At 38.3% G+C, this 24,052-nt stretch overlaps 1 long non-coding RNA gene across 1 annotated transcript; it reads right to left on the reverse strand.

Annotated features, from left to right (window-relative positions):
• Window positions 1-13,148: 13,148 nt before the first annotated feature.
• LOC125394523 (uncharacterized) lies at window positions 13,149-23,698 on the reverse strand. Its single transcript, XR_007230245.3, has 2 exons — window positions 23,415-23,698; window positions 13,149-14,547 (listed from the first exon to the last, which is right to left on the reverse strand). It is a non-coding gene; the product is annotated as an uncharacterized LOC125394523 (long non-coding RNA).
• Between the last annotated feature and the right edge of the window lie 354 nt (window positions 23,699-24,052).

Genomic DNA, 24,052 nt, shown 5'->3' on the forward strand with positions numbered 1-24,052 from the left:
AGAAATGTTTCCCAAAGTAAAGCGTGGACCAATTTACTAGAATGGAGCCCTCACAGGGACTTCAGCACAATCTCTGACTGAATTAGAAGTCACTTTTTGCCTAGGAAAAGCGCTTCAGAAACCTGGATTAATATTCTGGGGCTGGAATGCTGAGCATTATGGCCCACATCTTTAAACCCAAATCCCCACACTTGGGAGTCAGAAGCAGGAGGATTTCTGTGAGTTTGAGGCTGGTGAGTTCCAGAACAGTCAGGGCTGCAGAGTGAGGCCTTCATCTAAAACGAAAAGAAAAGAAAAGAAAAGGAAAGAAAATGTCTGCTGGAGAGATGGCTCGGTGGTTAAAGCATGTACCAATCATGCAGATGCTTGTGTTTAATTCCCAGACTGATGTGCATGTACATACGCCCGCACACACACAATGCACATAATTTAAAGTGAAATAAACTTTAACAAAATAAAATGGCGTGTATCATCTACTGCTGTAAGTCTCACAGTCACACATGCATACATGCATATGGTAGAATGGAAAATATTTAAATGGTTGAAGGAACCAGAGCACTTTTACTCATAACTGGACAATGCTGCTCCAGAGGCAGACATAAAGGCAGATTAAATGACAAGAATTTGTGACAGAATGCCAGAACCTGTACACCAAGAAAAAAATAGACTTACCAGACAGCCCTCTTAGCAAATAAATGAAGCAGTGGGCGGCAACCAGTAGCCAGATCAAATCACAGGAGGAAGACATTACTGTAACTCATTATTTAATATTTCTCCTTTTCAGACAGAAATCATGAAACATACAAAGAAGTAGGTGAGGTGGAACTGCAGTATGAAAAATCCCAGCCATATGCGAAGCTTAGCAGGCGAGGACCTCGAAGTCGTCATTATAAATACAGGCAAAGAACAAAAGGAGACCAGACATGGTGGTTAAAGGAAGCTGTGATGACTGAAACCCATCAAACAGGAGTTACACGAATCCATTATGGACAAATGCATCAAATTGAGACACTGAGTGACCAAATAAAAAAGTCACAGAAGGGACTTAACAATGGATGTTAAGCTGGCAAGGGAAAGAAGAGAGAACTGAGCCCTAATTTTAGAAAATAAGAAAACCTCTAAGCCTAGAATTAGAGATTGTGGAATTTAAAGAAAGAGACAACCTAGATAAAAGAAACTAAGTAGGCCAGCAGAGAAATGTTGGACATGATTAAGCATATCCACACAAGAAAAATAAGAATGTAAGGTGGAGAAAAGAGAGAAGAGAATGGAAAATTAAAAAAAAAACAGTTGAGAAATCAGATTTCTTGAAAATGTTAATCTATACCTAATGACCTCAAATGTGATACATCCAAGTGTGCCCATAAACACACAAATGATATGCAGAATACTGAAAATAAAGAGCAATGCAGTTCTTGAAAACAGCAAACAGCCTCCTTTTAAAACCCTATTAAGAGTAATCATTGATTTCTCATTAGAGATAATACAATACAGAAAGTGGAATGACAGTGGAAATAAAAATAAAACTACCAATAAAGAACCTAAGATATAATTAGTTGTTTAATTTCCTTGAGTTTGCAGGCCTGCTGTTGTTGATATCCAGCTGCAATCTATGGTGGTAAGACAGGATGCAGGGTGCCATTTCAGTTTTCTTCCATCTGTTGAGACTCACTTTGTGTCACAGTATGTAGTCAGTTTTGGAAAACGTTCCATGAGGTTCTTTTGTGTTTAGGTGAACTGTTTTGTGAATATCTGTTGGTTTCCTTTGATTTATAAGATTATTGGGTTCTAGCATTTTTCTGTTTAGTTTTTATCTGGATTACCTGACGATTGGCAAGAGTCTCCTCTTGAAGTTTCCTACTATCAGTGTGTGAGGGTCAATATTTGATTTAAGCTGTAGTAGTGATTCTTTTACGATCTTGGGTGCCCTAGTGTTTGATGTTTGGCTAGTATGTATTGTTCATCAGAAATTATTAATTTTGACCTGAAGTATGTTTTGTCAGGTATTAAAATAATTATATATCGTTGCTCCTTAGGTCCATTTGCTAGGAATATCATTGCCATTCTCTCACTCCGAGGTGATGTCTATCTTTGATGGTAATATGTATTTCTTGGATTCAGAATAAGTATGGATTCTATTTTCCAATCCATTCTGTTAGTCTCTGTCTTTTTATTGGTCAATGAGATCATCGATATTAAGAGTTATCAATGAGCAGTGCTTGTTGATTTCTGTTATTTTGTTGTAGTGTGTGTGTATTTCCCTTCTTTGATATGCTGGTATGGAATTATTTATTCCTTATCTTTTCTAGGGTGTGGCTAACTTCTTCAGGTTGAAGGTTTCCTTCTATTGCCTTTCATAGGGCTGGATTTGTAGACAAGATACTGCTTAAATTTGGTTTTATCATAGAATATATCCCCCCATCTACTGTGATTGAAAGTTTTGCTAGCTATAGCGTTCTGGAATGACACCCATGGTCTCTTAGAGTTTGCAGTAATCTGTCTATTTGCCTTTGTATGCTACTTGGTCTTTTACTCTTGACACTTTTAATATTCTTTCTTTTTTTATGTATGTTTAGTGTATTGATTATTTATGTGACAAGGTGAATAAAAACTGAGTCAAGACAGAAATTAAAAAACAAATTAAAGACTTTCTACAATTGAACAAAAATGAAAACACAACAAACCCAAACACACAATGAAGGTTGTTCAAAGATGCAAGTTCACTAAGTACCTCCATAAAACTTTTTTTAAAGATCATAATACCAATTTAACAGAGCAACTGAAAACCCCAGAAAAAGAAACCATACCCCAAATGAATAGACAACAAGAAATAGTTAAAATCAGTACTGAAATTATTATAAGAGAAACAAGCAACAAATAGTACAAAAATAAATTAAACAAAGAGTTGGTTCTTTGATAAAAATCAATAAAATTGACAAATCCATAGTAAAATTACCTAAAAGGCAGAGTGAGAAGATTCAAATTAAGAAAATTGGGGACAAAAGTGGGAAATAACAGCACACACCAAGGAAATTCAGAGAATCACAAGGACATACCTGGAAAACCTATACACCAGAAAATTTGAAAATCTAAAAGAAATAGTTTTCTTGGTACACACCATCTACCAAAGTTAAGTAAAGATCATATCACCAATTTAAAAAGACCTATAAGCCCTAGGGAAATAGAAATAGTCATTAAAATGCTACCAAAACAAAACAAAACAAACAAATAAAAAAATCCCACAGGGACAGATGGTTTTAGAGCAGAATTCTATCAGACTATCAGAAAAGAGTTAATATCAATATACCTCAAATTATTCCACAAAATAGAAACAGAAGAAACATTGCCCAACTTGTTTTATGAGGCCACAGTTATTCCGATATCTAAACCACATAAAGATTCAAAAGCTAAAGAGAATTACAGACAGATTTTCCTTATGAATATAGATGCAAAAATTCCTAAAAAATACTTGAACCGAAGAACATGTCTAAAAGGTCATCCATCCACTATGATTGGGTCCGCTTCATGACAGACATGTAGATATGGTTTAACATATGTAAATCGATAAATGTAATCCACTACACAGACTGAAAAACCAACACTAAATGATAACTTCATTAGAAGCAGAAAAGGCCTTTGACAAAATCCAACACCCCTTCAGGAAAAAAGTCCTGGAGAGGTTAGCGATACATGGATTAGACTGAAACATAATAAAGGCAATTTACAGTTAACCTATAGCCAACATTAATTTAAATGGAGAAATGCTCAAAGCAATTGCATTGAAACCAGGAACAAGACAAGGTTATCCACTATCTTCTTGTGTGTTCAATGTAGTACATGAAGTTCTAGCTAGAACAATAATACAATTGAAGGAGATCAAGTGGATACAAATTGGAAAGGAAGAAGACTAAGTATCAGTTTTGCAGATGATGTGATAGTATACAGAAGTGACTATAAAAATTCCACCAGCAAGTGTGGTTTCCGACATGCTTTCCTGCTGCTGTTCTAAACATCAGGACTAAGAACGACTTGGGGAAGACGTTTACTGGAGCAGGCCCTAGGCAGCGACGGCCATAGGAGCAGGTACAAAAAAGCCACCTATGAGGGAGCAGGCCCTACCCAGAGACCTCTGTGGACTGGGCGCCAATCAGCAACCTCCAAGGGAGCAGGCCAGAGCCAGCGACCTCAGCCAGAGCATGCCCAAGGAAGTGAACTCTGCTGAAGCAGCCCCAAGCAAGCATCCTCTGTGCAAGCAGGCCTGATTGACCTCCCCTCTCCTAGGATTGCAGAGCGACCCTCAGGAATGCTGAGTGTCCTCCAAGAACACTGAGTGACCTCCAGGGTGACTAGAACCATGGCACTGAGTGTACCACGAGGAGCAACCATCTGAGGCTTGGATCCACTGGCAGCACTGGCACTAGAAGATTGATCGTGAGAGATGTCGTCCCAACTACACCAATCAGTGAAAAAGATGAGTAGACAAGCTAAGAACACACTCAATACCACAAAGAGCAACATAGCACCAATAAAAACTAGCGGTCCTACAGCAGCAAGACTTGAACAACCAAATATAGATGAAGCAGAAGAAAATGACTTCAGAAGAATGTTTGAGGCCCTTAAAGAGGAAATGAAAAATTCCGTCAAAGAAATGGAGAAAATATCCCTCGCAGTCCTTCGTCATTTTCTTCCTCCTTCTGCTCCTCATTTGGATCTTGGGGGGCTCAGTTCGGTGCTCCAACGCGGGCCTCCATCTGTATCGCCATCCAACGCCAGATGAAGGATCTATGGTGATAAGCAAAATATTCATCAGTATGGTCACGGGCCAAGGCCGGTTCAGGCACCCCCTCCTCTGTCCAGAGAACAATCTGGGGATCTCTCCTTGGACCTGGGATCCCATATATAATCAAGTTTCCTGTAAACTCTAAAATGACTCCCTTAGTTGAAATATATTCTTCCCTGATCCCACATTCATCCTTCCTCCCTTCCCCCCATCTCGGTCAACCGAGCTTTCTCCATTCCTCCCCTACTCCCTTCTCTCTAACCCTCTCCCCTTCCAACAACCCTCCCACCCCCCCACCCCCCATGCACCCAAGGTTACCTGGGACTCTTGACTATTTCCTACCTCCTGGCGGATAGTTAAATAATCTTCATCAGGTTCGTCTTCTTATTTAGCTTCTCTAGGATCACGAATAATAGGCTCAAAGACCTTAAATTATGGTTAGAATCCACTTATGAGTGAATACATACCGTGTTCCTCTTTTTGGGTCTGGCTTACCTCACTCAACTGCGAGGGATACTATCACCCACTGATACAAGGGGTCGGATCTAATGAGAGTTTACCAAGGCCAGATGGACCGTGACTGAACGAGCATGTGATCCAACCAGATTCTCTGAATGTGGCCGGATTTTCTGAATGTGGATGGCCTGCAGTCTTTCTGAGAAGCCATTGACAATGACACTGGGACTGGTTTCTTCTGCATATACTGGATTTTTGGGATCCAGTCTGTTTGGATGCTCACCTTCCTGGACCTGGAGGGAGGGGGGAGGAACTTGGACTTCCCACAGGGCAGGAGACCCTGACTGCCCTTGGGGACAAAGAGGGAGGAGGAGAGGGAGGGGGGAGTGGGAGGGCGTTGGGAGGAGGGGCGTAAATGGAAACTTTTTATAATTTAATAAAATTACTTTCAAAAAAAAAAACAAAAAAAAAAGAAATGGAGAAAAAAGCAAACAAAAAATTGGAAGAAATCAACAAATCCCTTAAAGAAAACACTGTCAAACAGTTGAAATAAATGATTCAAGACTTGAAAACTGAAATAGAGACAATAAAGAAAACATAGACCAAGGAAATTCTAGAAGTGGAGATAATGAGAAAACGATAAGGAACCACAAATCCAAGCATAAACAGCCAAATACAAGAGATGGAGGAGAGAATTTTAAGTCCTGAAGATACAACAGGGGAAATAGACTCATCAGTCAAAGAAAACATTAAATCTAACAAAAGCTTTACACAAGCTATCTAGGAAATATGGGACACCATGAAAAGACCAAACCTAAGAATAATAGGGATAGAAGGAGAAGAAGTCCAACTCAAAAGCACAGAAAAAATATTCAACAAACTCTTTTTATGAAGCTACAATTACCCTGATACCCAAACCACACAAAGACACATCTGAGAAATAGAATTACAGGCCAATCTTACTCATTAACTTTGATGGATAAATACTCAATAAAACACTGGCAAATCAGATCCAAGAACACATCAGAAAAATCATCCACCATGATCAAATCGGCTTCTTCCTAGAGATACAGGGATGGTTTAACATACAAAAATCTGTCAACGTAATGCACCATACAAATAAACTGGAAAAAAAAAACCTTGATCATCTCATTCGATGTTGAAAAAGACAAAATCCAACATTCCTTCATGCTAAAGGTCTTGGAGAGAGCAGGGACACACCTAAATTTAATAAAAGCAATATACAGCAAGCCAACAACCAACAGCCAACATCAAACTAATGGAGAGAAACTCCCAGTGATCCCTCTAAAACTAGGAATAGGACAAAGTTGTCCACCCTCTCCTTATCTATTCAATACAGTTCTTGAGGTTCTAGCTAGTGCAATAAAACAACAAAAGGAGATCAAGGGGATACAAACTAGAAAAAAAGAAGTCAAACTCTCACAATTTGCTGATGATATGATAGTTTACATAATTCTACCAAGGAACTTCTACAACTCATAAATACCTTCAGTGACGTAGCAGGATACAAGATTAATTTGAAGAACTTAGTAGCCCTCCTTTACACAGATGATAAGTGGGCTGAGAAAGACATTAGAGAAACATCACCTTTCACAATAGCCACAAATGACATAAACTATCTTGGAATAACTAACCAAGCAAATGGAGGATCTGTATAACAAGAATTTTAAAACTTTGAAGAAAAAAACTGAAGAAGACACCAGAAAATGGAAATGCTCCATTTCCATTTCCATACATACATGCTCTTGTGTATGTAGAATTAACATAGTAAAAATGCAATATTACCAAAAGCAATCCACAGAGTCAATGCAATGCCCATCAAAATATCAGCAAAATTCTTCACAGACCTTGAAAGAACAGTACTCAGCTTCATATGGAAAAGCAAAAAGCCTAGGATAGCCAAAACAATTATGTACAATAAAGGAACTTTAGGAGGTATCACAATTCATGACTTCAAACTCTACCACAAAGCTACAGTACGGAAAATAGCCTGGTATTGGCATAAAAACAGACAGTAGGATCAATGGAAGCAAATCGAAGACCTAGATACCAATCCACACACCTATGCCACCTGAATTTTTGACAAAGAAGCAAAAAATATAAAATAAAAAAGAAAGCATATTCAACAAATGGTGATGATATAATTTGATATCAACATGTAAAAGAATGAAAACAGATCCATATCTATCACCATGCACAAAACTCAAGCCCAAATGGATCAAAGACCTCAACATAAAACCAACCACACTGAACCTCATAGAAGAGAAAGTGGGAAGTACACTTGAACACATTGGCACAGGAGACCACTTCCTAAATATAACTCCAGCAGCACAGACACTGAGAGAAACAATTAATAAATGGAACCTCCTGAAACTGAGAAGCTCTGTAAAGCAAAGGACATGGTCAGTAAGACAAAATGGTAGCCTACAGAATGGGAAAAGATCTTCATCAACCCCATATCAGACAGAGGGCTGATCTCCAAAATATACAAAGAACTCAAGATACAGGTGATCAAAAGAATAAATAATGCAATAAAAAATGGAGTACAGATCTAAACAGAGAACTCTCAACAGATAAATCTCAAAGGCTGAAAGACACTTGAGGAAATGCTCAACATCCTTAGCCATCAGAGCAATGCAAATCAAAACAACTGTGAGATTCCATCTTATACCTGTAAGAATGACCAAGATCAAAAACACTCATGACAACTTATGCTGGAGAAGATGTGGGGTAAAGGGAACACTTCTCCATTGTGGTGGGAGTACAAACTGGTACAGCTGCTTTGAATTTAAGTATGACAATTTCTCAAAAAATTAGGAAACAACCTACTTCAAGGCCCAGCAATATCACTTTTGAATATATACCCAAAAGATGCTCAATTGTACCACAAGGGCATGTGCTCAACTGTGTACATAGCAGCATTGTTTGTCATAGCCAGAATCTGGAAACAACCTGAATGCCCCTTGACTGAAGAATGGATAAGGAAAATGTGGTCCATTTACACAATGGAGTACTACACAGCAGAAAAAAATAATGGCATCTTGACATTTATGGGCAAATAGATGGACCTAGAAAGACGAATAGGATATGTACTCACTCATCAGAGGGTTTTTAGACATAAAACAAAGAAAATCAGCCTATAATTTATAATCCTAGAGAACCTAGAAAACAATGAGGACCCTAAGAGAGACATACATGGATCTAATCTACATGGGCAGTAGAAAAAGACAAGATCTCCCAAGTAAATTGGGAGATGGTAGAAGGAAAGGGAAGAGGGAGGGAGGGGAGCAGAGAAAAGTTAACAGCTCAATAAAAACCACAATAAAAAATAAAAAAATATTATGCCATCAAACTTTCACTACTGATAAACATTTTGAGCAAAGTTTCAGTGTACAAAAGCAATTCACAAAAAAATCAATAGCCTTCCTATGTACAAATTACAAATGAACTGAGCAAGTAATTAGGGAAATAACACCTTTCACAGTAGCTTTAAAAATATGAAATATCTTGGGATAACTATAACTAAAGAAGTAAAATATTTGTATTGTTAAAAAATTCAAGTCATTGAAGAAAGAGATTGAAGAAGATATCAGAAGATGGAAAGATCTCACATGCTCATGGATGCCAGGATTAATATGGTATAAATGGCTATCCTACCAAAAGCAATCTACAGATTTAATGTAATCTCTATCAAAATTGCAACCTAATTTTTCACAGACCTTAAAGAACAGTTTTCATGTTCATGTGAACACACACACACACACACACACACACACACACACACACACACAAGAAAAACAAAAACAAATCAAGAAAGTTGTGTCATCACCCTTGATTTCAAGTTGTACTTCAAAGCAATAGTAATTAAAACAGCTTGGTATTGGGATAAAAACTGATACCTTGATCAATGGCATCAAATTGAAGTTCCAGACGTAAATCCACATACCTGTGGCCAAAATATACACTGGAAAAAATACAGTATCTTCAGCAAATGGTGCTGCTCAAACTGGGTGTCTGCATGTAAAATATTTGGTATAGATCCATACTTATCATCCTGTACAAAACTCAACTCCAAATTTATCAAAGACTTCAACATAGAACCAGATACACTAAAACTAATGAAAGAGAACGTGGGAAATATCCTTGAACTCACTGGCACAGAGAAAGACTTTCTAAGCAGAATACCACTAGTACAGGCACAAAATTAAAAAATAAATAAACGGGACCTCATGAAACTGAGAATATTCTGTATGGTAAAAGATGCCATCATGGAGACAAAGTGGCAACCTATAGAATAGAAAAAGATTTTTGTCAACTTCACATCTGATAGAGCCTAATATCAAAAATTTATCAAGTAGTCATGAAACTAGAAATTCAGAAAACAAATAACCTATTAAAAACGGGGTACAGATCAAAACAGAATTTTCAATAGAGGAAATTCAAATGACTGAGAAAGGCTTAAGAAAATATTCAACATCTGTATTCATAATGGTAATCAAAACTACTTTGATTTCATCTTGCAACCCATGAGGATGTCTAAGATCAATAAAACAATTGACATCTCACTCTGGCTAGACTATGGAATAAAGGGACCAGTCATCCATTGCTGATGGAAGTACAAACTTGAAAAGACATTATGGAAATCAGTGTGACAGTTCCTCAGGATGATGGAAATTGATATTCAACAAGATCCAGCTATAACTGTTCTTAGGTATTTACCAAAAGGACATTTCAGCCTACCACAGAGACACTTGCTCAATATATTCATTGTTGCTCTATTCACAATAGCCAGAAATTGGGAACAACCTATGTGTCCCTCGACAGATGAATACATAAAGAAAATGTGGTACATGTACACAATGAAATATTCCTATGCTATTAATGGGATCTTTTCTTTCTGGTTGCTTTACCTTATTCTGATATGTTTTTATCTTTATATTATATTGTAATCCATTAAAAAAAACCTGTATGTTTTCTAATGAGAATCAGAAATGAGGAGAATCCCAATGGGAGGGAACGTGAGGATCAGGAAGGAATAGATGGAGGGGATGCAGTAATCAGGACATATTATATGAAAAAAAAATCTGCTTTCAGTAAAAGGAAAAAAATAAAAGGAAGAATCTTAGGTTTAGCAAACCCATCTTTCAAAAATGAAGACAAGAAGATTTCTCCTGATAGAAAGGCTGAGACTTTGTGGCTTGCAGATCTGTCTTGCAAGAAGTATTTTAGAGGACTGGGAACAAGACTTGGCCAGTAGAGTATTTGCTGTCCAAGAAGGAAGACCTGAGTTCAGCCCCCAGGATTTGTCTAAGAAAGTCAGGTGAAGTGGTGCACAACTCGAGTCCTAACGATGGGGAAGTGGAGCTAGGAGATTCTCTGGGCTTCACTGACTAGCTAACCTAGCTCAACCAGGGAGTTCCTGGTGCAGTGAGAGACCCTGCTACACATAATAGACAGTTACGAGAAATATAGTCGATGTCAACCCCTGACCTTCATGTGCCTGCATATACAAGTATGCGCTCAACTGAATATATACTTGCACACATGGATGGACATGTATACAGACATACATCCAAAACTGTCTTAAGTGAAAAAAGAAATACTTACGAGAATTCTTTAGGCTGAGATCAAGTGCTAATTCAAATAGAGACATTCAAAAAAGATGACCAGCAAAGCTATTTAAGTCGCTATCTATGAAAGACCACACAAATGTATACTTCGTCATATTCATTTACAGAAAAATTTTAATAATATGTATTAAAAGGCTGGAGTTGCCGGGTGATAGTGGCACACGCTTTTAATCCCAGCACTCAGGAGGCAAAGGCAGGCAGATGTCTGTGAGTACAAGTCCAGCCTAATCTACAGAGCGAGTTCCAGGATAGGTTCCAAAGCTACAGAGAAACCCTGTCTCAAAAAAACTAAACTAAACTAAACAAAGCAAAACAAAAGAAGACTGGAACAATGGCTCAGTGGTTAAGAGTTCTTGTGACTTTTGCAGAGGATTAGAATTTGGTTCCCAGCACCCACGTCAGGTGACTCACAACCACTTACAACTCCAGCTTCCATCACCTTCTGCAGACCTCTGAAGATAACTTTCATGCTGTATGTATTCTATATTATAGCACAGAAATATATGCAGAAGTTGAGCAATATATTATCAAATAAACAATGGATCGATGAACCAATCATAAAAGAAATTAAAAATTACTGGAGAGGAATGAAAACAAATTTTCAAGACAAAGCAAAATTGAAAAACAACAAAAATTGTATGGGGTGTGGCAAAAGAAATACCCAGATAAAAATTTGTAACTATAAACACCTACATTATAAGTGAGAAATATCTCATATCATGAGTGTATCTTTCACTGTAATGGGAAAACAATACTAACCTGCACCAAGCGAAAGACAATTCTAAAATTTAGATTAGAAATAAATGAAAAAGAACAGAAAAGGATAAAATAAGGTCAATGAAGTCCAACATTGAAAAGATCAACAAAATGAACACTTTCACAAAGAAACAGGAAATAGCCCTCAACTGAAAAACTTAATAAATAAAAGCTGGGAAATCATTAAGGACCTAGCGGAAATAAGGAGGTCACTGCGGGAAACTAGTACCCTCAATGTGCCAACAAATTAGGCAGTTTAGCAGAAATGGACACATTCCTAGAACATCACTTCAACGAATGCTGACAAGCCATCTGACAAACTCAACATTCCTTCAAGATAAAACACAGTCAAATGAATTAGAAGCAGACTTCCTCAATATGATAAAGGACATCTGCAAAGAAATCACAGCTAGAGTTATAGCTAAAGATGAAAGGCTGAATCTTTGCCCTATGACAAGGAGCAAGATTAAGATATCTTCCCTCTTCATTGTACTTATCTGGACAATTTGTCAAGCAAAAAAGTAACAGAAAATAAAAAGAATAACTAGGTTATGAAGAAAAATGTGAAACTATAGAGATCATCTTTATAGGTGGCACATCTGCTATAAAACCTCCTGAAGTGTTCCATAAAAATAATTAGAACGAATAAATGAATTTTTCAAGGCTGTAGAGTAAAGGCCCAATGTTAAAAATCAATTGTAGTTTTACAAACGGGCAATGACAATTTACAAATGAAATTAAGAACATAATTTTACTCACATTAGTACAAAAAAAATAAAAAACCCTTAAAGACTCAGGGTGGAGAAATACGACTCCATTGTTAAGAAGATTCACCACTCTTCTGGAGGACCTGAGTTTGGTTAGCCATAACCTGTGTGGGGCTGACTCACAACCTGGTGTAAATCCAGCTGCAGGAGACTCAACTTTTTTCTGATTGCTGCAGGCATGTGTAGACATATATACATAGAAAAGATATCATTACAAACTCAATAAACTAAGTATGAAAACTATTGAACACCATTGAAAGACATTAAAGAATATCTAAATAAATGAAAAATTCTATACTTAGGTATTAAAGATATGCTATTATTATTATTATTATTATTTTGAGATAGCATTGCAGCCCTGGTTGTTCTGGAATTTGCTATGTAGACCAAGCAGCTTGAACTCAGAGATTCTCCTGCCTTTGCCTCCCAAGTACTGGCTTTAAAGATGTGCACCACCACCGCCGGGCTAACGGCACATTATTTTTAAGATAAAACCATTTCTTGGACTGACCTACAGATCTGATAAAATCTATATCAAAACCCACTGATTATTTTGGAGACATTAACAAAAGGACATAAAATTGATACAGAAATCAAAGAGTTTAAGAAATCCAGAACAGTCTTTAAAAAGCATAAAGGCTGAGGGTCCATATTTGTATTTCAAAATTCACTGGCCAGCCGCAGCAGACAAGACAGAAGTGTACTAGCACAAAAATCGAATTATAAGTCAACTGAATATAACCAAGAAATAAAATCTTGCATTTATTCATCGTCATTTTTGATAAGCGTGTCAAAACTACTCACTGGGAGACTAAGAGTCTCCTTAACAAATGATGCTGAGATAACTGAGTATCCACCTACAAAACAATGAAGCTGGCCTTCCTTTTAATCTAGCACACAAAAGTTAACAGAAAAACCAATCACTGATCAGACTGAGCTGAATAAATTAGCATCTTTAGAGGAAAACAGGTCTAAATTTTCATTCTCCTCAGTTAGGCAATGATCTCTTACATGTGACAACAAAAGTACAACTGTCAGGAAATACTAAGTTAGATTACACAAAATTATGAATTCTTGCAGTAAATAATACCGTCAATAAAATGAAAATATACACAACAAATATAATATTTGCAAATCATTAAGAAAACATCAGTATTTATAACAAAAGAAACACAACAAAATAAAGTAACATAGCTAGCAACTAGCAAAAGATAGGAATTGACATTGTATGCATGAGAAGTATTGTTTAAGAGATACATTCACATATAAAATGTTTTCAGAAATATTTCTATTATTTCATCATCAGCCAAGAAGATGACAGATGGTGCAATAAACAATTTTGTCTGAGCCATGAAAGTACAGGATATGTCTTCAGTACTCCATGGAGTTTAGAATTCAGGATCTGAGATAATTAAACTTCTATGTGATCAAAAATTTTTAATTGAAAATTATTTTTTTTTCACACAACGTAATCTGATCACACCCTGCCCCTACTTCCAGGTCCTCTCCATATTCCCACGCATCCAATTCCATACTTTCTTTCCTTAGAAAATGAACAGGCCAATTAAAAAGGTCGAAAAGACAGAATAAAAAAAGAGAGAGAGAGAGAAAGCACAAGAAATGGCCAAATAAGTCTACAAAAATACTGCTGAATTCATTTTGTGAACAGCTTATGGGCATGGGGCCTGCCTGTGAGTGTAGTTTATAATACCCATTGGCTTCATTGGAGAAAATTGATTTTTTTCTCCAGTGGTTGCCAGTTTGGAGACAGCTTCTTGGTTAGGGATGGGAGCTCCTGTCTACTTCGCCCCCTCCCGCCTCACCCAAGGACCCTGTCTGACTTAAGGCAGTGCAAGCCGTGTGTAGCCTGCTCAGTCTGCGTGAGTTCACAAAGCATCAGTCCTGTTGTTCCTGTAAGACGCTGTCTCCATCTTGTAGTCCATCCTCTCTGGACTCTTACAATCTTTCCATCTCTTGCTTTGCATAGTTCCCTGAGCTCTGAGGGGAGAGGTTTGCTGACCTGCCATTCAGAACTGAGTGTTTCAAGTCTCTCCGCTCTCCACACATGTTCACTTGTGGGTCTCTGTATTAGTTTCCATCTTCTCTGATGATGGCTGAGCCAGAAATTGATCTGTTGCTGTAACAGAATGTGGTTAGAAATCATTTTATTGTTATAATCACGGGTTTTCCCCTGGGTGTATAGCCCCCTAGCAAGTCTCAGGCTCTTGGTTACCTGAGTGGTGTCAGACATGGGTACCATACATTATTGAGTGGGACTTAAATTCAATCCGATGGTGGTTGGTTACTCTAAGAACTTCTGGGCCACAATTAACCAGTGTATCATGCAGGCAGGTCACCACTGTAGAGTACAGGTTTTGTGGGTAAATTGGTATTTAGCTTTCTCCTCTGGTAGTGTGCAGAGTATCTTCTAGTACCATGAACACTAGTTAGCAGGGGTGAAGACTCTACTCAATCTCTCCATGTTCAATAAGATATTTACGAGTTACCTTCAGTAATAGGGCCCTTTTTTATTTTTGTGGAGAGCTGCCTGCAGCCTTGGAAATATCCTGAGTAGGTTTTTTTTTGTGGGGTTTCCTTGGCCAAGTAGTCAAATAGCTGTACCCCATTCCTGGCACTGAGGATCTTACTGGGTGGATGTCTAGTTGGGGCATCATCCCCCCCCATTACACGTCGATTCCACTTAGATTCCTTTCCTTTCATATATGTATATATTTTAGGCAGCTTCTACTGTAGCAGTGTTCCCTATATCCACTCAAATGGCCCTAACTGTTAATTGCCCTCCATTTCTTCTCCACCTCCTACTCTGCTGATCGTCTCCCTCCAGTCTCCCCAGTCTCCCCCGTCTCCCCATAACTACATATCTAGTTTGTCTTCCTTGGGATAGTCTCCCTTCCCCCACTGTCGCTTACCCTATATCTTTCCTCTGTGGCTACATGGATTGTAGTATGACTACTGAAGGCTTAACAACTAACATTTTTTGGAGTCTGGGTTACCTCACTCAGGATGAGTATTTTTCAATCATTTACCTGAATATTTTATGATTTTTTAAAAAACTGTAGAGTAGACACAAAAAGAGGAATATGGTATGCACTCACTCATAAGTGGATTCTAGCCATAATTAAAGGTCTTTGAGTCTATTATTCGTGATCCTAGAGAAGCTAAATAAGAAGGTGACTCTGAAGAAAATCATGTAGTTATTCTCCTGGATATTGGAAGTAGACAAGATTGCCAGGCAATCTTGGGTGCACGGGGAGGGGGGGAGGGTTAGAGAGAGGGGAGTAGGGGAGGATTGGGGAAAGCTTGGGGGATTGGGATGGAGGGAAGGGAGGAAGGATGGATATGGGAGCAGGGAAGTATATATCTCAACTAAGGGAGCCATTTTAGGGTTTACAAGACACTTGATTCTAGAGGGGTTCTCAGGCCCAAGGAGAGATCCCCAGATTGTTCCCTGGACAGCAGAGGAGAGGGTGCCTGAACTGGCCTTGGCCCATAATCATACTGATGAATATTTTGCATATCACCATAGAACCTTCATCTGGTGATGGATGGAGATTGAGACAGAGACCCACATTGGAGCACTGGACTGAGCCCCCAAGGTCCAAATAAGGAACAGAAGGAGGGAGAACATGAACAAGGAAGGCAGGACCATGAGGAGTGCATTCACCCACTGATACAAGGGGACTGATTTAATGAGAACTCACCAAGGCCAGCTGGACTAGGACTGAATGAGCATGTGATCAATTCTCTGAATGTGGCTGGCACGGGGACTGTCTGAGAAGCCATTGATAATGACACTGGGTCTTGTTTCCTCTACACGTACTGGCTTTTTGGGATCCTGGTCTGTTTGGATGCTCACCTTCCTAGACCAGGAGGGAGGGGGAGGAACTTGAACTTCCCACAGGACAGGAAACCCTGACTGTTCTTAGGGCTGAAGAGGGAGGAGGAGGAGGAGTGGGAGGGTATCGGGAGGAGGGGCAGAAGTGGAAACTTTTATAAATTAATAAAAAAACTGTAGAGTAACATTCTATTGTATAAATGTACCACATTTTCATTATCCATTTACCTCTTGATGAACATCTATGCTTTTTCCAATTACTGGCATTATGATTATAGCAACAGTGAACATGAATGAGCAAGTGTCTCTGTAGTAGGATGTATATCCTTTGGGTATGTGCTAAGAATGGTACTTGAGGTAGTTTGATTTCTATCTTCCTGAGGAACTACCACACTGAAGTGGTTTGCACTTCTTTTAGCAATGGATGATGTTCTCCTTACTCCACATCCTCACCAGCAAGATCTGTCATTTGTTTTTATTGATTTTGGCCATTCTGACTGATGTAAGATGAAATCTCAAAGTAGTTTGGATTTGTATTTCCCAATTGACTAAGTATATTGAATATTTCTCTATTTCTCAGCCATTTGTGTTTCATTGTTTGAGAACTATTTAGCTTTGTATCCTATTTTAAAATTGGGTTGTTTGCTTTCTTGATGCCCATTTTTTACTTCTTTATATATTTTAGATATCAACTCTCCATTAAATGAGTAATTGAGAAAGATTATTTTCCCACACTGTAGCCTGCTGCTTTATTAGAATGACTGTGTCTTTAGCCATACAGAAGCCTTTCAATAGAAATTATTGTCATTAGAATATGTGTTGCTCTCCCTGGTATCCTACAGTAGTTTCTAAAATAAATACTCACAGGTTTATTTTCCTTTGGAGTAACTCCTCAAGCATCATTTATTCTGTCTTTGTAAGTATCTGTTGAATTCACAGGGGGACAGGAAAATCTGAATTTGTGATGTAAACTGCGTTGTAAACTGAACTTTCCCAGCCTATTTGTTGCAGAGGTGGAAAATTTCTTGTAGTTCTGCACACATAGTAAAAGACACGAAAGGTCTCTCTTTTCCTCTTTCATCTGAGTGCCACATGGCTCAGCTCCTTGGCAGCACAGATCTCAGAATCAGATGGGCAGCGTGGGCCAGGCAATCATATCCTCTGTGTCCTTGCTGGTTATCAAGTGATTGATATCATGAGAAATCACACTCCAGCTGGGCTTTGCAGAGGCCTACTTGATCTACATAACTGACTTAAGAACAGACACTGAAAAAACATTTTTTAAAAAAAAATTTAGTGTGAAAATAAAATCTCTACTGATTCTCATATGTATACTGCTAAGTAAATAAATTGATGATTACTAAGTAGTATCTAGAATCAGGAAAAACCAAGTAGCTTAGAGCGAGAAACCAACTAGGGCCTTCACTGTCTATTATTAATAGTTGAGTCAGTATTAATAGTTTGTTGCTGTAATAATCTATTCACTACAAAGATGTTTATTGTCTTAGGTCAGGGCTCAACTGTCCCATTTAGACCTCTCTGGAATAGTGTGTCTAAAAGAGAAGACGGTGAACACTATGTGTGTGTGGCGGCGGGGGGGGGGGTTCACTATCATCACATAAGTTTTATTTATTTATTTATTTTTTTAGTTTGGATGAGAGAAGAAAGAAAGAGAGAACTTCAGCGTTCCTCTGGAATTACTCCTCAGTTTTGATAAGTGACGGTAGTGATTGATGCCCCCACCACCGTACCACTGCTCCAATGCTCTTGGTTAGGCCATTGACACTTGCCCGTCCTTAGTCACAAGGATGAACAACTAATCTACCTTGAGCTTCTAAGATGTGAGCAGACCATTGGTGATGCTGGAGGATGGAAAATGGTGAGGAGTATTCCGTTTGGTTTTCTGTTATTTGCCTGAGAGTCATGGTATAAAGAGACAAAGTCAGAATTCATTCTGCCAGCCCTATTAGGAGAATCTAAAACTGCCAATTTTGGAGGCCTTATTATAGAAAGTCAAGCAGAGAACTATAAAAGAAATAAAAGACCTTTGCTCCTACCATTTAAGGCATTGCAAATCAAATCTTCTCCAAATTTTGTTTGTAAGACATATGTGTATACATGTAAATATATATATATACATATATATATGTATATATGATTTTCACAATAGCTAGTGAATGTGTTTAACACACATCTCAGTCTGTTTTACTAAGCATTTGTTGTTGTTGTTTCTTATTGGTGATATAGTCAAAGAATTATTACCTAGACAATAGAGAATCAAGCGCTTATTTATCAAAGAGAACAGTGTATGTATTCACGTACACTAGACTGTTGATCATGAAGAAATTTTATCACTTACTAATGGTGTGTGTGCTTTCAGTGAGTGGTGTGGAGTGTGACCCTGGTAGCAACAGATGCTTGGTTTCAATGACTAAGCCACAGACAGACAATCATGTACGAGTTTAGTGTTTTATTTAGGGCCTAACTTATCCATTTTACACCGTGAGATTCTGAGACATTATGAAAATCTACTTCAAAGCCTTAACTCGCCCTAATAGCAAATGACAAGAATTACTGACATGCTTGCTCCTTCTGTCCTCAACAAAGGGTCAGCAATGTCTGCTGAAGAGCACAGATGGCAGCAGCTGCAATTTCCCCAATTTTCTATAATTTCCTTTGACCTTTGATCTTCAAAGGCACAAGGACAGTGTCCTTAAAAGCGGCATCCCCCCACCTAGATAAGCTGTACTTCTGTGCTGCAGTAAACCTAACATAACCTTTGTCTCGTCCCCTTGACGCTCCTGTTCCAACTGCAGGGATGTCAGTGACTTCACCCTATCAGCAAGTTCCTTCACATACTTCTATTTACACCCCAGAAAACTAGTTCATTCTTGGTTTGGTTTCTTCCCTGCAACACACCATTGTGAAGGCCAGCTTGGAAACAGATTTAAGGATTTTCTTTTGAAAGCTAGAACTTGTGTCTAATTTTTTTCAGAGAATAAGCCTCTATCATTTCAGATCTGATTGTCTGATTTAGTCTTGGAGTCTCAAGCAATGGATACATGGTTGGAGGGAAAAAGTCTTGGAAAGCATTCACTTGATGTTATCAAAGTGTAACTCTGGCTCACAGTCCAGGCCTTCTAATAGGTCCAATTAGTAGATTGAGTTACCTGAATTGGCTTCCTCCATCTTTACCCTTCTCTCCCATCCATCTTTTGGTAAAAGTTGTATAAACTTGTTTCTCATAGATTCAAGTGATTGGCCACCTGATCCCCAGCTGGTGGTGCTCTGTTGGGAGGTCCTGGAACTTCTAGGAAGTGCTGTATTTCTGGCAGGCCTTAAAATTTACCTGTTTCCGGTCTCATCTGTTTCCTGACCTGCTGAGATGTGAGGTGCTCTTCTGACATATGAAGTCTAACACTCCTTCTCCACCATATTAGACAGGAGCTGTAAATTAAATAAAAACTGTTCTCCTTTAAGATTCTCCTGCCAGGCATTTTGTCACAGTAGTGGGAAAAGTTAATGTGCCTTTCAGTATCTAAAATATCAATAGAACCCTACCACTTCACCATAAACACTTCTTGACCTATTTGTGAACGTGGAGTCCCATCTCTAATACTTTTTGTTAAACACCAATTGCAGTTTATAGTAAAAAAAAAAGTTGCCTCAGTTTCTCAAAGCAATAATTTGAACTAACCATGAGAGTCCAAAGTCCTGTTAATAACAATAATGAAAATAATAAAATAACTTTTCCACATGGGCTCCACATTTTCTTCTCATGCCCTAAGTTAAAGTATTTCAGACAGTTTCCACTTTCTTATCTGGCACCTCATTGCTCTCTTATTTCCTAATGTATTTCCAAGACCCCATTCTAGTTTGCTTTATGTTATTATAATAAACACCAAAAGCAACTTGGGCAGGAAAGGGTCTACTTGGCTTATTTATTCACCTCACAGTACATCATTGAAGGAAGTCATGGCAGAAACTGAAGCAGAGACTATGGAGGAATACTGTTTACTGCCCTTGTTTCAACGCCTTGCTTAGGCTGCTTTCTTATGAAACCCAGGGCCACCATCCCAGGGGTGGTACTGACCACCATAAGTTGCCTCTCTCATTAATCATTAATCAGGAAAATACCATCAGATATAATTAGAGAGTATGCTGCTGGAGGGTCCCGTTTCCCAGGTGACTCTAGCTTGTTTCAAGTTAACAAAATTATATCCCCACAAAGTCAAGTCCATGTATGACTTCCAAATCTCCATCAATTATTTTACTGGAAGACAAATCCCAAATGTCAAACATCTGCTTGGCCATTTGCAAAGTTCTCCTCACTGGGTTCCCGTTTCCTAGTCTCTCCCTTTTCCTCCTCATTGATGGGTGATTCTTCCAAAACTCTTCTCAGAGCATCTGTGCACATTCTTTCCCTGTCAGTTCACACAATAAGGATTTCCTAACATCAGCTTTTGGCACTTCAGAGCCCCCTCAATGTTGACTCTTAGTACTGGTACAGAATAAGGATGAGTCATTCTTCAGCACCACCTACCTTGAGAGACACCCTTTCGCCTCTGCCCATGAGAGGTCAGCCTCAAACCTTTGGAAACCTCTTTCTTCAAGCCTCTCATTGAAAGTACCCTTTCATTTTTGTTTGTTTGTTTGTTTTTGAGTTTTTTATCAAATATTGACTTGTATTTATGTGGATTGCTTTTTGTAAGTTCCTTAAGATTCAGTAATTCATATTTTTCTTCTCTTTGCAGAGAGCACACTATAGTAAAAGTTAGTGTCTATAATAAAGACACTGAATAGATACACTGAATAAATCTCAGATTTATTGCTAATTTTATACAAGTGCAGCCAGGGCACAGCTTACAGTACTCTACAATGTTTAACTTCTGTCACAGATATTTGACTTTTCTAAGTGGGAAGGCATTTGCTCCCACTACTCTGTATATATAACTCTGTGCAACACCAGACTGAATTAATACGGGACATGTACCATGGATATCTTCCTAATATACATGACTCCCTTATGATGATACAAATGATTTTGCAGGCTGCATCTCCCACTAAATAGTAGGATGATATTGATCATAGTACATGATCTCTATGCATATGTTTTCTCGCTTGAAGGGGGAGAATAAATTCTAGACTGGTGTTGTAAAAAAATAAGTAGCATAGTACTATGAAGTAGAGCCATAGAGGAAGTGCTTCATACACAGGAGCTGCTATGAACATTGTCTATGATGTCTATTTATTTCTTAGTCAAAATGTGTTCTTTCCTACCAAATGAGACACATGAAATTTTATGTGACTCTGGGCATGACTGCATTTTTAGATTCATTATGTTTTGTGTTCCCTGATTTTAACCACTTGCTGATAATTCTATCTTGCTTTGAATCACAAATTCTGCCATGATGCCTATTCATCAAACTGTAAAAGGACAGACACACTGGCAATAAGATTTTCCTTGCGATACAGACTAGTTCTGCTTGGGCAGCACAGTCCCACCCAGGTCAAGTCCCGATTTTTATTGAAGTCTCCTGATAGACACATTTTGCTCTATTCCTCTATCTTAGTGAATTACACATATATGGTAGAATGTTGTATAATTAATAACAAGGTCAAATGAACCCCTAAGCCATCTTTCTAACTTTCTACAGTGGGTGGTCTGTGCAACAGAGGTCACTAATTTCATACCTATCCCATTGCCGTGTTAGGCCTAACTGCACAGTATTTAAGCTTATGTCTATATAGTGATTTTCAGATTAGAAAGCATTCTTACCACGTATCAATTTCCAGTTTTTCCAAAAGCTCAAGGAAGGCAAGAAAGATAGCATAATTCAGAATAGTGAATGAAAAAATAAAAACCAAGACTGTAACAGAACAACTTACACGCAATGACATGACTAATGTTCCACTACATAGCTGTAGTTTTCATAGGGAGAGAAATTTTTTGGGGTTGCTCTATTTTTAAATTTGGTAATTCAGAAACGAAACTATGAATCCTTTCTTAAGTCATTTGAATTTTACTCATGTGAAAATGCCTCTCTGAAGAGTCTCGATTCTAGAGGGCCGAAGAATGAGATAAGTAAAAGAGACAGAACATCTGGGGAGACAGCTCCGACAGGAGTGAGAACTTGAGCTTGGATCCCCAGCACCCAGCAATGGGGAGGCAGAGGCAGGTAGATCCCTTGAACCCATTGATCAAGCCAGTCTAGCTGAATTAGTGAGCAACAAATTCAGCAAGAGATTTCATCTCAAAAACCACAATGGTGAGCAACCAAGAATGACTCTCAACATTAACTGATGGCTTCCATAAACACACACTTGCGCATGTACTTGCACACACACACAAATATGTACACAAAGCACACACATGCACGCACAATATTTAAACATTTACTTATTTATCTATTTATTTATATATGTTTATTTATTTTTGAATCAGAGGTAGTCATAGCCCTGATCTTTCTCTACATGTCAGACTGGCCACAAATTTCCAGAGATCTGCTTGATTCTGACTCCAGCAAGCTAGGATCAAAGATGTTCACCATTGTGAACTTTTATTTTGAATAACAAACAGTAAGGCAAACAAAAGTTTCTGTTCTTTACTCCTGGCAAGAACTAGATTGAGATTTTTCTAACTCTGTCAAAATATGTTATATGTGAAATTGAAAGAGACCTTTTCTTCCCGAGATGTCCTGAGGCTGACACACACAGTGGAAAGAATGCTAACATTGCTTGCTGTTGGTTTTTGAGGCACTAAACCAGGCAACCTGATACTGTTGCTGGGATCTTCTAACTCAACCAAACTAGTACATGTTAATTAGCGAACTCATTATATATACTTGTTCAGAATAGAAAAGGATGTATTTTTTCTCTTTTTAATAATCCAATCTAACTTCAATGTTTGCTAATGCTTTAAATATCTTAGCCCCAATCTAGATATACTAAACTATATATTAATTTCTGTCTGTAGTTTTAAGAAGCTTACCATAGAGAAAATACTTAATCTCTGTTATTATAAATGTCTATGACATATTTTTAGACTAAATTGTTCCCTTTTGGTGGATTTTGCCCCTTAGCTCTTCTTATGCTTTTCTGAGGCATCCTAAGAAGTCCATGGTCCTGTATGGATAGAGAATACTCACCTTAAGAGGAGGCTCTGATCTTGGTCCAACCTCAGAGTCCAGCTTAGCTGTGTCCACATAGCAGCTGTTGGGTACTGTGTCTGTGTCCGGACTGTGGCCTCCCCTTGTGGCCTTTGTGACGGGTCTGCTCTTCTGGGGCTCTGCTCTTTCCTGGGTTTTCACTGAATCTTTCCAATGCCTCGGTGGCCCAGGAAAAGCTCTAACTTTCTCTTTTGAATGTCAGAAAAACTGCTTTTTAGCAGTTCGGGGTTTAAATTTTTGAACTCAGTATTTGGCGTTTAGAATGCCTTGCGTTTTTCTTTAGAAAACTGTAGCTTGGATCCAAGCTTCATAGCTTGGATGAAGTTTTTAGATAAGGGTCAAGTGCATGGCCTGGGTTAAGCCACTGAAACAGTAGCTTTGTTTTCTTGAATGACTGGAGCCTTGGGAGTTTAAGCAGGGTTTTGGTTTTTAGAGGGGTAGTCTAGTGTTTTCCTGTTGCCGATTTGATGACTGTAACAAATAAAATTTTTATGCGTTTATTAAAAATCAAGTTAAATGGGAACTCTGTATTGACATCTTATTATTACTTCTTTAAAAATTGTGACATTGAGAACCGAACCCATGGTCTTGAGTATGCCACATGAACATGCTACCAT

Source organism: Myodes glareolus, chromosome 1 (genome assembly GCF_982192425.1).
Source record: "Myodes glareolus chromosome 1, mMyoGla1.1, whole genome shotgun sequence".
Classification (NCBI taxonomy): Eukaryota; Metazoa; Chordata; class Mammalia; order Rodentia; family Cricetidae; genus Myodes; species Myodes glareolus.